This window comes from Capra hircus, chromosome 2 (assembly GCF_001704415.2).
Source record: "Capra hircus breed San Clemente chromosome 2, ASM170441v1, whole genome shotgun sequence".
In the NCBI taxonomy this organism is placed as follows: domain Eukaryota; kingdom Metazoa; phylum Chordata; class Mammalia; order Artiodactyla; family Bovidae; genus Capra; species Capra hircus.
In genome coordinates this window covers 107729588-107744276 of record NC_030809.1, presented here as the reverse complement: position 1 = coordinate 107744276, position 14689 = coordinate 107729588, and positions in this window count along the sequence as shown.

The following is a 14689-nucleotide window of genomic DNA, read 5'->3' as shown; positions in this document are numbered from 1 at the left end:
TTATTCTAGAATTCCAGAAGCAAGGGATAAGCCCAGGGGTTAGTTCGAAACAGTGACTGCTCTTGGATTCTGTCTCCCCAAGTCTGCAGTGAGAGTAAGTAGCTGTCACACACCAGGAAAGATGTCAGCAGACTAGGTGGGGCTCACAGCAGTAATCAACTCACAGAGAAGCATTGAGTGATTTGAAACTTAATAAATCATTCTGCTGCTTTATGGAGAATGGACCCTCTGGAAAGAGTTAAAATGGAAGGATCAGATGTGTGAAGGGAATCAGGAGTTCAAGTTGCAGATGCTTGATAAATATGTTGAGAAAGCACTCAGATATCCATGCAAGACTAAAGTTTATGGAAAATGTCAGTTTGGAGATACAAATATTATAGCCATGAGAACATAAATGGCATCTAAAACCACAGCTCAGATATGATTACCATGAATAGAGAATAGATAGGAGACAGAAGGAAGCCCAGCACCACACTCTGGATTACTCTGATATCTGCAGATCTGACAAGAAGGAGGAGTCAGCAACGAAAACCAAGGCCAGTCACATTCCAGGGAAACCAGGAGAGTGTGACACCGGGAAAGGCAAACCAAGGGAAGAAGATGTGACAAGAAGAAAGAAATGTCCATTTGTGTCAAGTTGCTGCAAAAATGAGTAGTTACAATAGCAGTGTACTAATGATGGCAATGATGCTGAAGCTGAAACTCCAGTACTTTGGCCACCTCATGCAAAGAGTTGACTCATTGGAAAAGACTCTGATGCTGGGAGGGATTGGGGGCAGGAGAAGAAGGGGACGACAGAGGATGAGATGGCTGGATGGCATCACCGACTCGATGGACATGAGTCTGAGTGAACTCTGGGAGTTGGTGATGGACAGGGAGGCCTGGCGTGCTGCGATTCCTGGGGTCGCAAAGGGTCAGACACAACTGAGTGACTGAACTGAACTGAACTGAAATGATGGCAACATAATAACAGTTAACATATATTATAGCCTTATTTTCTGTCAAACATTGCTTTGAGGGTTTATATAGATTATCCTGTATAATCCTCACAATACTCGTGTGTAGTAGGTAGTTACTGTCATAATTTTACATTTGAGGAGACTATGGAATAGATTATTAATAACCTGCCCCTGATCCTGCAGTTTCACAATGGATTTAGGAAGATGGAGATGGCTGATGACCTTAGAGCTGTTTCAGCAAAGCAGCACAGAACCTGGAATGGTTTGCAGAACAAATGGGAAACGAGATAGTAGAGACTGTCAGTACAGACATGCAGTTACTATGCTTGGCACCCAGAATATTCAACAACTGATGGCTATCATTAAAACAGTGCTGATTATATATATATATATATATTTATTTTTTGCAATTATTCTTTCAGATAACTGTCTTTCCTGCTAAACTAAGCACTCTGAGGGCACACTCGATATTTTTTTAATCTTTGTTACTTCAGGCTTTACCATGATTTCTCTCATCTGCTCAGTGTTCAATTAGTGTTAACCAGGGACAGGATAGGAAGGCAATGGCACCCCACTCTAGTACTCTTGCCTGGAAAATCCCATGGACGGAGGAGCCTGGTAGGCTGCAGTCTTTGAGTTCGCTAAGAGTCAGACAGGACTGACCGACTTCACTTTGACATTTCGTTTTCATGCATTGGAGAAGGAAATGGCAACCCACTCCAGTATTCTTGCCTGGAGAATCCCAGGGACAGGGGAGCCTGGTGGGCTGCCGTCTATGGGGTCACACAGAGTCAGACATGACTGAAGAGACTTAGCAGAAGCAGCAGCAGGATAGGAAGAGGTTAATGGAAGAAATTAATTTGGGGATGGCTTTATAGATAGGTTGGAGAAGGCAATAGAACTTGAAGAGATAGGAAAGTTAAGCATAATATCACCAAAGGTGTTCATACCACTACTGAGCTCAGTATGTAAAATTTTATGAAATGTTAATAGTTTGTCCAAAATGTTCATTTATGGGATGATAGGTCTATCTGTCTAGTTCAGAGGTCCAAAACTCAAAGGCCGACAGAGACCAGGCTCCAATGGAAATGATAGCAACGAGCCAGTTGTAAGCTTCAGAATAAGATGATGGGGGCATGTTGGAGAGAAGCCAAAAATCAGGCTTTTTTCTCCATAAAATCTCCCTTAAATTTAAATGCTAACATCTAATTTCACTTTTTGATAACTGTTCAGTGTAAATAGAACACACCTGTGGAATATATATTGGCCCAAGGGGCACTCATTTATCGTTTCTGGTCTGTACAACCAGCTAATGAAGAGAGTTGTTTTCAGGGGAAAAATCAGTCAAATTTGCAGTAAAACAAGTAAATTGAAAGACTTTTTGACATTTACCATAATTTTAGATAGCAGGACAGCTCAATGTTTAAAAATAAAAGCCATAGGAGAAAATATACATTTCAAGGCCTTCAGAGAGAATAAAAACAGAAGCATAGGTCTTAATTACTATCTAAAACAAATCTGCCTGAAAAGTTGTATGATCCAAGGAAAACCCAATGCATGGGCATGGTGCTGAGAATCACTGTATAGTGTATAATGTATTACACTCCTCCCCAGTTGAGGTGACAGCCTTAGGCACCATTCACAGAAATGGTAGGCATGAGGTCAACTTCTTATAAAAAAAAAATCAATAGTCAGGTAAATATTTTATAACTGCTTGGCACATCTCATAGTTCACTGCCTAGATCAAAAGAATATATCTAGAGAGATTCATTTGGAATATCATTTTACACAAAGCTATTATTGTCTGTTGTAATGCTGACAAATCATGGTCTAATCTATATTTATTTTAAAAGATTTTTTTATCATCTTAAATTACAATGTATCCCAGGTAACCTCAAAAAAGAGTTTTCTTTCATCCACTTTCACATGTCACACAGTTTTCCTGATGGAGCCTTTGGCATTTGACATCAAGGAAATGTGGAACTGAAGTGTTACATGCAGGGACCAGCTAATTTTTCAATGATTTGGATGTCAGGTAAATTATTTCTTTTGATCAGGTAGTAGACTGCTTTGTTATCTGGAGCCATAGAATTATATATCATTTATATACAGACCAAAGAAAAAGATTATATATCCTAAAAAAACCAGCACCACTGAATTTTTAAAGTATACTGGTGCTGCAAGGTTACTTCGTTTTCATGATAGTAAGCTAGTAAGAAGCTGATTAAACATGCTATTGTCTATTTATCCCTCTATCTAAGTTAATAGTAACTGCTTAATATATAAGTCATGGATTAAATTGTCAATAATAGAACATAAACAATAGAAAATTTCAACTTGCTTACAACTTTATTGTCAACAAGCAAGTAGTAATTCCCAAAAGAATAGGCTTGCTTTCTTTAAGGTGTTTCTGTTTTGACTGAATAATGTTTATAGGTTGGTTACTTGATATTTAAAAATAATTTCAATAAGCCTTGAAATTCAAATTAAGGGTGCAAACTGATTATTAAAATGCAGACTAAAACTTCTCAAACCACAGATAAACGAAGTATCGGGCATCTAGCACAGCACTGGAAAAACAAAGGCGCAAAATGGTTTACAATGTGTAACTTCCTATCTTCCTCTCTCCCAGAGATAATGTACGTCTTGGGAAGAGCTAATATATGTAGACTTCTTATTTGGGTTGTTGTGGATACTTTTTACCTGAAATCATTTTTAACCACATGTAAAACGTGCCTTACTTAGAAATTTAGACTTGTGAGAATATTAACTAAGCATAGCTCCTTGCTCTCACCACAGGCAGGCCTATAGAATTAAAAAAATATGATCAATGCCATAGAATGTTGGAACAGAATTATTGGACCAGGAAATTGAGAATTATATACCAAGGGAAATTTTTTAAACTACATTTTAACAGTGAAAATAATCATTCAAACAATCTGCATTTTTAATCATAGAAAATAAAGAGCAAGTATGTGGCTATTTCTTCTATGCACATAAATGACAAGTATTTTGGCACCAACAGTTCCTTTTCTTCGGGTATTTGTGTCCTGATTAAATCTCCATATTTTTTATGATCAAATCAGTACCTTGGATAGTACTTTCTACAAAAGCACTGGTTTCAGAATATGGTACCCTCATATACTTTACAGAAGATCTAGTTCAGAGAAATCACTAATAATTTTGGTTAAATAGTGAATGATAATACATATAAACTTTTGCTAGGAGTTTATTGTTCTGCAATATTTTAAAAAGTTAATACATAATAAAAATTCAAACAATATTGAAAGAAAAATTCAAACTACTTTCCCTAATTTCAGTTGTCTTCTGAAAAAATATATTGTAATTTAAAGTTTCTTGTTTATTCTTCTAGCATAAGGAAGAAAAACTAGAAAGAAGGAAGCAAAGACGAAAGAAAAAAGATGCATAAAATTGAATTATTCTGTACAGTCCTTAGCATTTGGCTTTATTTGCTCTATAGTATATATTGGAACCCTTTCTCTATTTAGATCTTTTTTCTAAAGTTTATTATGAGAATTCTCAAGTATGCAGCAAAGCATAAACTTTGATACAATAAGCACCCATATATTTCCATATTGATTACAACTCCTAATATTTCGCCCAATTCACTTTTTCCATCTTTCAATTATCTGTCTCACTTTTTTTTTAACTGAATCATTTCAAAATAAACTGCATGTATCATGACATTTCATTCCTGAATGCTTGCAGCTTAAGAACATTATCTGGTCAGCCATTTTGGTATTTAACAAAATGAATAATAATTCTCAAGTATATTTTAATATCTACAACTACTAAAATGTCTGTAATTATTTTCTGAATATAATTAATAAATTCTTTGGTGGAAGGACTTGTATTTAATGGAGAATCACACCTTGAATTTGATGTAAAATCTTTTAACTTGCTTACTGTCTAGCACAATGCTCCCCTCCACCTTTTGTTCAAAACAAATTGCACTGGCTTCATGAAGAAATCAAGTTGGTTGTTTCCTCAGAATTTTGCTCAATTTGTTTCACTACTCACCCAACTTCTTATGACTAACCAATGTGCCTGCATTCCATGAAATGCTGCAATTGAAAACTATGCATTTAATCTTGTTTGATTCTTAAGAGTCTTGAGATATTAATAATACATCTATTTTACTGATAAGAAAATGGAGTCAAAAGAGGTGAACTCAATTCTCGATGGTCACATTTTGTCTTTCCTGTTCTTCATATGTGAATCACATATATGTCTCACATAATTTCACTGAGTACTATAACATTTAGTGTTAGAAAAGTCTTACTTTTACACAGAAAAAAAAGAGGTCCAGAGAGACCAGTAGCTTCATATGCCTAGCTGTTGTTGTTCCGTTGCTAAGTCATGTCTGACTCTTTGTGACCCCATTGACTGCAGCACACCAGACTTCCCTATCCTCCACCATTTCCCAGAGTCTGCTCAAATTCATGTCCATTGAGTCAGTGAAACCATCCAACCATCTCATCCTCTGTTGCCCCCTTCTTCTCCTGCCCTCAATCTTTCTCAGCATCAGGGTCTTTTCCAGTGAGTCTGCTCTTTGCATCAGGTGGCTAAAGTATTGTAGCTTCAGCTTCAGTCCTTCCAATGAATATTCAGGGTTGATTTCCTTAATGACTGACTAGTTTGATCTCCCGGCTGTTCAAGGGACTCTCAAGAGTCTTCTCCAACATCACAATTTGAAAGCATCAATTCTTTGACACTCAGCCTTTATGGTCCAACTCTCACATCTATACATGACTACAGCAAAAACCATAGCTTTGACTATACAGATCTTTGTTGGCAAAGTGATGTCTTTGCTTCTTAATATGCTATCTATGTTTATAACAGCTTTTGTACTCTTGTAATTATTTAGTACACAATTTTCAAATGTAAAAAGCACTTAATGAGCTAGTGTCACTGGGGAAGGTCAGCTGGATTCTCACAGGGTTGTACTCGTGTAAATCTGCCAAGGTGCAGAACAGTGTTTACAAAGTGTGATGTGCAAGCTCATTTGAGGTCACTGTACAAACCATTTTTTTGGTAGTTATTTAATTCATCTTACAGAAATAATATAACTAACTCCAGGTATTTTTCTTTAGCCAAAGGTTCAATTAAAAACAAAGATGAGTTATTTTAAAGTCAACTTAAAGAAAGATGTTAAGAAAATAATGGGGCAGAGGGTACATAGTTAGACCAAAAAAAAAAAAAAAAGAATTATGATGATGGAGGGGAATGACTCCATGAGTCATAGAGTGGTTCTATCTTCTGCGGTGAGCTCATACTAACCTAATTCATGTACAAAACCAGAGTGCACATTTATTCATTTATGATGAGAAAATAGTTGTATGCACAATAACTCTCTTATCTATGTGACATGCAAATTATCTGCCTATAGGCAGATGTCAAAATAAAAAGAAAAGTTATTTAAATAACTCTTCAGTTTAATAACTTCAGGTCAAGCATGACTTGGGCTCCTTGGGTAGCTCAGCTGGTAAAGAATCTGCCCGCAATTCAGAAGACCCCAGTTTGATTCCTGGGTCAGGAAGATACCCTGGAGAAGGGAATGGCTACCCACTCCAGTATTCTTGCCTGGAGAATTCCATGAACAGAGGAATCTGGCAGGCTACAGTCCATGGGGTCGCAAAGAGTCAGACACAAGTGGTCTTTTCCAGTGAGTCTGTTCTTTGCATCAGGTGGCTAAAGTGTTCTTTGCATCAGCTTCAGCTTCAGTGCTTCCAATGAATATTCAGGGTTGATTTCCTTAATGACTGACTAGTTTGATCTCCTTGCTATTCAAGGGACTCTGAAGAGTCTTCTCCAATACCACAATTCAAAAGCATCAATTCTTTGGCACTCAGCCTTTATGGTCCAACTACTATGGAAGACACACAAAAAGCAGAGAAGAAGGGTAGGGAGAGTCAGCAGGATGAAGGCAGGTGGGTACTGCAAAGCTGTATCAAGAAGCCATCAAAAGTCTATGTGCCTACAGTTGGTGGGAATGTAAACTCATATAGCCACTACGGAGAACACTATGGAGAGTTCTTAAGAAACAAGAATAAAACTACCATATGATCCAGAAATCCCACTACTGTGCATATACACTGAGAAAAACCACAATTCTAAAAGACACATGTACCCCAATGTTCACTGCAGCACTATTTACCATGGTGAGAACAGGGAAGCAACCTAGATGTCCACTGACAGATGAATGGATAAAAAGGTTGTGTTCCATACATACAGGGATTCCCTGATAGCTTAGTTGCTAAAGAATCCACCTGCAATGCAGGAGACCCTAGTTCAATTCCTGGGTCAGGAAGATCCCCTGGAGAAGGGACAGGCTACCCACTCCAGTATTCTTGGGCTTCCCTCGTGGCTCAGCTGGTTAAGAATCCACCTGCAATGCGGGGGGACCTGGGTTCAGCCCCTGGGTTGGGAAGATCCCCTGGAGAAAGGAAAGGCTACCCACTCCAGTATTCTGGCCTGGAGAATTCCATGGACTGTATAGTCCATGGGGTCACAAAGAGTTGTGACACAACTGAGTGACTTTCACATATATACAATGGAATATTACTCAGCCATAAAAGGAACAAATTTGAGTCAGTTCTAGTGAGGTGGATGAACCAAGAGACTGTTATACAGAGTGAAGTAGGTCAGAAAGAGAAAAACACATCTATGGACGTAAGAGTTAGACCGTAAAAAGGCTGAGTGCCAAAGAATTGATGCTTTCAAACTGTGGTGTTGGAGAAGACTCTTGAGAGTCCCTTGGACAGGAAGGAGATCAAACCAGTCCATCCTAAAGGAGATCAGTCCTGAATACTTCTTGGAAGGATGTTGAAGCTGAAGCTGAAGCCCCAAGTCTTTGGCCACCTGATGCAAAGAGCTGACCCACTGGAAAAGACCCTGGGAAAGGCTGAAGGCAGGAGAAGAGTGAGACAGAGGACGAGATGGTTGGATGGCATCACTGACTCAATGGGCATAAGTTGGAGCAAGCTCCAGGAGATGGTGAAGGATAGGGACGCCTGGCGTGCTGCAGTCCACGGGGTCTCAAAGAGTTGGACATGACTGAGTGACTGAACAACAACAACAAGCATATGAAATCTAGAAAAATGGGACTGATGGACCTATTTGCAGGGCAGCAACAGAGACGGAGACGTAGAGCACACACTTGTGGATGCAAAGAGGAAGGAGAGAGTAGGGCAAATTGACAGAGTAGCATTGAAACATATACAGCACCATATGAAAGAGACAGACAGTGGGAATTTGGTATACGACACAGGAAGCCCAACCTTGTGCTCTGTGACATCCTAGAGGGGTGGGATATGATGGGACGGAGGATCAAGAGGGAGGGAACATACGTATACCAATGTACCTATGGTTGAATCATGTTGATACACGCCAGAAACCAACACAACATTGTAAAGCAATTATCCTTCAATTAATACATACACACACACACACACACACACACACACACACATATTTAAAATACATGTGCTTAGCACTGGGAAGAAAATGACAAGGAATAACAGATTTGGTTCCTGTCCTCCTAGTGCGTTCACCCAGTAGAGGAGAGACATTAATTAAATAACTATATAAATGTAAAACCACACACTGTAACAACTGCTTTGTATTTTAAAGAAAATCATATGAGGAAATGGTTCTATGACCATATAAGTCTGGGAGACCTTGTACACTATATGCTCACCTTTCTACTCCTCCTGATTAATATGTGAACACATTAAGAATCCCAAGAATCTCTACAGTGACTACAAGAACATCTACTTGAATGTATTTGTCTGTGGACTAATTTGTCTATTAGCATGTCACAGAATACTAGATGTAAGGGACAAGCCTGTATTTCCCCAGTTATTCTATTTTCTTTATTAAATTAATATTAACAGAAAGATAACAGGTAAGCTAAAACTACTAGGAAGGAAAAATAAAGTTTCATTAAATATATCTGTTTTTAGTTTTGAGTAAGCAAATGAATCAGGAATTAAAAAGAACTGTATGCTTTCTTTGGATCTGTTTCTGATGAAATCTGTTAAACGTCTGCCAATGTATTCAGACTCAAAATATAATATCCAGACACCAAACTTCTTGACACAGAACCATAAAGAAACCTTGACTTGTACTTAATAAAGTTGTCATTATGATATATTGCAGTTTGGAGAAAATGATATCAAATACATTGATACTGTTGAATGAAAAGGTTCTTACTATGGGATAAAGAAGATGCAAATACTTAACAGAGGAGGCAGAGAAGATCCATGCAGGGGTGGGTTCAAATTATAGTTATCATTATGAATTTTTAAAAATTTTATATTGAAGTATAGTTGATTAATACTGTTGTATTAACTTCATGTGTACAGCAAAGTGATTCAGTTTTATACACATATCTACTGTTTTTCAAATTCTTTTCCCATTCAGGTTATTACAGAATATTGAACAGACTTCTCTGCTCTACAGAGTAGGTCCTTGTCGGTTATTTATCATAAATATGGGAGGTCCAAATAATTCAGAGGTAAAGAATCTGCCTACAATGCATGAGACGCGGGTTCGATCCCTAGGTCAGGAAGATCCCCTGGAGAAGGAAACGGCAACCCACTCCAGTATTTCTGCCTGGACAATCCCATGGAGAGAGAAGCCTGGCGGCCTACAGTCCATGGAGTCACAAAAGAGTCAGACACAACTAAATGACTAAACAACAACATTTAAATATAGCAGTGTGTAAATGTCATTATCAATTTATAATTAAAAAGAAATCCTGATATGGCTACAGATCACTCACTGTCACTTTAAAAAACTGTGAGAAATATATTTTCTAAAATATTTTTTATTCAACAATGACCAACTTTGTTTCTTTTTCTTTTTCCTAATCCCTCTACCGCCATTTCACTTGAGTTGAAAATTGTTCCCTTCAAAGGGAAATTGCTTGGAGTTTACAGCAAGCACTGCCATGGCTTCAGTTCAGTTCAGTTCAGTCGCTCAGTCGTGTCCGACTCTTTGTGACCCCATGAATCGCAGCACGCCAGGCCTCCCTGTAGATTTCTAAATTTCTGATGTGAAAAAAAAAAAAGTATCAAGGAGTCTAGAAGTTTATTTTTCCGTCATCCAGGTCATTTCTAATTTATATGATCTGGCTGAAAAGCAGAAAACAAACATTACAAATATCTCTATACTTACTGATTTCTACAGCCTCATGTTAATTTGTCACATTCAGAGATAATTTAGAAGTCAATAATTAGTTGTTACATAAGATGGAGAAATTAAATGGGGGAAGGAAACAAAGCCAGTTTCCAAAGACTAAAAAAAAGAAAATTAATCACAAGCAAAGTACAGAGAAACTATATTTTGGAATGAATCATGCCATACAGTCAATTATAACGCTAATCTAAAGCTCTCTTTTGACATGGAAAATAGAGAGTGTTAGAGGACTTTCCTTCTGATGTGAAAATATAAATCAGCCTGTGGGTTGGGTTGGTCTGAAGTTTAATATCCAATTTTGTTCTCTGATATTTAGCCTTTTTATATTTTTATTTTATTAATCAAATAATCACAGTCTATAAGCACAGATATCTGCTTTGTATTACCCTGTTAAATACTGATGTTTGGTTAAAACAAATGTTTTAGCCTATTATGTGACATTTAGAAAACACTTCATACAAAGGAGTTACAAAGCTGTTATAAAAGGATCAAACTGGTGAAAGTCAGAATGACTGTGGCCGGGTTGGCATTGCCTCAAAGGTTAGCCATCCATTTTTATTTCTATGGCATTTTGTGGCCTTTCAACTTCCAGACTGGTCTGTACTTAAAAAAAAATAAAAAGTACACGACTTGGATTCTAAGTTGTTTAAAATAAAAAGATGGAAGGTTTTATACTTTCCTATTTTATTTGTACTTTAGTCTGCAGAACTCCAAATTTTTTCCAAACTGCAAGTTTCCTCCACAAGTTATTTATAGTAAAGAAAATAAAATCTATATTCCTCATGATGCATATCTGAGATTTATTCTCCAATTAGGCTTGGCCCTCTGTTCCTTATGGAATGAAATTTGCCCCAAGGGAATGGTAAATACTTTATGCTGATAGAAAATCTCTAGCTGGTTGATCAGTTGGGATTGACCAATCTTTAGATAGCTATTCAGTAATTTTTTAATGAAATAGGTAATTATAGGCTATTTCCTACTAATAAATACTAAATGTTCCTCATCAACATTCTTCACACAGTTTAACGTAAACAGGACTTCACAAATGAAGCAAACAGGACCCTGTAAGAACAAATAAACTAAAAGAAATAGAAAAATACCTCCAGACACCTAACTAAAAGAGAAAAATTCTTCCAAATCCCTTACCCAACATGGCAAACCAAAGAGTGAAGCATACCTATTTAAAGCCACACTTGAAAAAGAGACTGGAAGACAATATAATATATGGATATACAATGTAAGTTTATATTTTAGAGTCAGACTGACTTGGAGTCAAATTCCAGCTCTTATTTAATCATTGTTTGACCTTTGCAAGGTACTGAACCTCAATCTTCTCCCAATAAAATGAAGATCATATCTAAGTCACAAGATTGTTTGGACATTAAAATTATATGTAGGGCTTTCCTGGTGGTTCAGACAGTAAAGAATCTGCCTGCAATGCAGGAGATCCCAGTTTGATCCCTGGGTTGGGGAGATCCCCTGGAGAAGAAAATGGCTACCCACTTTAAAATTCTTGCCTGGAGAAGTCCATGGACAGAGGAGCCTGGTAGGCTACAGTCCCTGAGGTCTCACAGAGTAGGACAAGAACGCGTGACTTTCACTTTTCATAATTATATGTAAAATGTTAGCACAGAGCTGGCACAGAACACAAAAGAACTGTTGCTTTGTTTTCATTTTACTTATAATTATGAGTGGTTAGTTGCAATTTCTTTTTTAGTTCTGCACTGTCCTGTCTTGTTTCTTGAGAAAATCACAAGAAAGGATATGATAAAAAGATGAAGATCCAGTTTTTGCTTTTGAAGGGAAGGTAGGAAAGGTCAGGGGTCAAAGGTTAGAATTTCATTACTCCACCTTTTTAGCAAATCTAGGAGAAAGAACTTGGTGGTGAGCAAACAATTATCCTCTGCCTACCTGTCAACTCTGTTGCCAATTATTCTAGTGTTATTATTTTAGTGTGAGGTTTCACTTTTCTTGGAAAAAAAACTCTAGCAATTATACGTTTTAGAATCTTGTTTGGACAGGTCTCTTTGTTTGGAGTATCCTTACCCCACTGCATCTTGACATGTCCAAATTACACACATACTTCCAAATAAAGCTCAAATGATTATTCTGCATGAATACTTCCCAATACCCTTGTAGAATATCTATTTTCACGTCACTGGCGTTCTGACAGCAGTTAGTTCCATCAGTGAAACACTGCTGTGGGTTACTGTTACTTGAGTGCATGTCTTCTCTTCTCTAAAATGTTATGGGTGAGTAGACTTGATCCTCTGTTGTCGTCGTTCAGTTGCTAGGTCATGTCCAACTTTTTGCGACCCCATGAACAACAGCATGCAAGGCTTTCCTGTCCTTCGCTATCTCCCTGAGTTTGCTCAAATTCATGTCCATTAAATCAGTGATGCCATGCAACCATCTCATCCTCCGCTGCCCATTTTCCTCTTGTCCTCAATCTCTCCCAGCATCAGGGTCTTTTCTAATTAAGTCAGCTCTTCACATCATGTGGTCAAGGTATTGGAGCTTCAGCATCAGCTCTTCCAACGAATGTTCAGAGTTGATTTCCCTGAGGATTGACTGGTTTGATCTCTTTGCTGTCCAAGGGATTCTCAAGACTCTTCTTCAACATCACAGTTTGAAAGCATCAATTCTTTGGTGCTCAGTCTTCTTTATGGTCCAACATTCACAGCTATACATGACTACTGGAAAAACCAGAGCTTTGATTATATGGACCTTTGTCAGCAAGGAGATGTCTCTGATTTTTAATATGCTGTCTAGGTTTGTCACAGCTATTCTTCCAAGGGGCAAGAGTCTTAATTTTGTGTCTGTAGACACCATCTGCATTGATTTTGGAGCCCAAGAAAATGAAATCTGACCCTGTTTCCACATTTCAATTTGCCATAAGTGATAGGAACAGATGCCATGATCTCTGTTTTTTGAATGTTGAGTTTTAAGCCAACTTTTTCACTCTCTTCTTTCACCTTCATCAAGAGGCTCTTTAGTTCCTCTTCTCTGTCATTAAAGTAGTATTATCTGCACATCTGAGACTGTTTATATTTCCCCCAGCAATCTTGATTCCAGCTTGTGATTCTTCCAGCCTGGTATTTCACATGCCTAATACAAACTTACTATTCCATAATAGTCATAAATTGGCATTTATGAATTTATGATCAATTAATCAGAAATAGCAATGCCAAAAATGTTCAAACTACTGCACAACTGCACTCATCTCACACGTTAGCAAAGTAATGCTCAAAATTCTCCAAGCCAGGCTTCAATGGTACGTGAACTGTGAACTTCCAGACGTTCAAGCTGGATTTAGAAAAGGCAGAGGAACCAGAGATCAAATTGCCAACATCCATTGGATCATCAAAAAAGCAGGGGAGTTCCAGAAAAACATCTACTTCTGCTTTATCGACTACTCCAAAGCTTTTGACTGTGTGGATCACAACAAACTGTAGAAAATTCTTCAAAAGATGGGAATACCAGACCACCTTACCTGCCTCCTAAGAAATCTGTATGCATGTCAAGAAGCAAGAGTTAGAACTGGACATAGAATAACAGACTGGTTCCAAATCAGGAAAGGAGTACACCAAGGCTATATATTGTCACCCTGCTTATCTAACTTATATGCAGATTACATCATGCGAAATGATGGGCTGGATGAAGCACAAGCTGGAATCAAGATTGCTGGGAGAAATATCAATAACCCCAGATATGCAGATGACACCACCCTTATGGCAGAAAGAAAAGAAGAATTTAAGAGCCTCTTGATGAAAGTGAAAGAGGAGAATGAAAAAGTTGGCTTAAAACTCAACATTCAGAAAACTAAGGTCATGGCATCTGGCCCCATCACTTCATGGCAAATAGATGGGGAAACAATGGAAACAGTGACAGACTTTATTTTGAGGGGTTCCAAAATCACTGCAGATGGTGCCTGCAGCCATGAAATTAAAAGATGCTTGCTCCTTGGAAGAAAAGTTATGACCGATCTAGATAGCATATTAAAAAGCAGAGACATTAACTTTGCCAACAAAGACTCATCTAGTCAAAGCTATGATTTTTCCAGTAGTCATGTGTGGATATGAGAGTTGGACTGTAAAGAGAGCTGAGCGCTGAAGAATTGATGCTTTTGAACCATGGTGTTGGAGAAGACTCTTGAGAGTCCCTTGTACTGCAAGGAGATCCAACCAGTCTGTCCTAAAGGAAATTAGTCCTGAATATTGGAGAAGGAAACGGCAACCCACTCCAATATTCTTGCCTAGAGAATCCCATGGATGGAGAGGCTTGGTGGGCTACAGTCCACGGGTCGCAAACAGTCGGACATGACGGCAACTTCACTTTCACTTTCACATTAACTGGAAGGACTGATGCTGAAGCTGCAACTCCAATACTTTGGCCACCTAATGCAAAGAACTGACTCATTGGAAAAGACCCTGATGCTGGGAAAGATTGAAGGCAGGAGGAGAAGGGGATGACAGAGGATGAGATGGTTGGATGGCATCACTAACTCA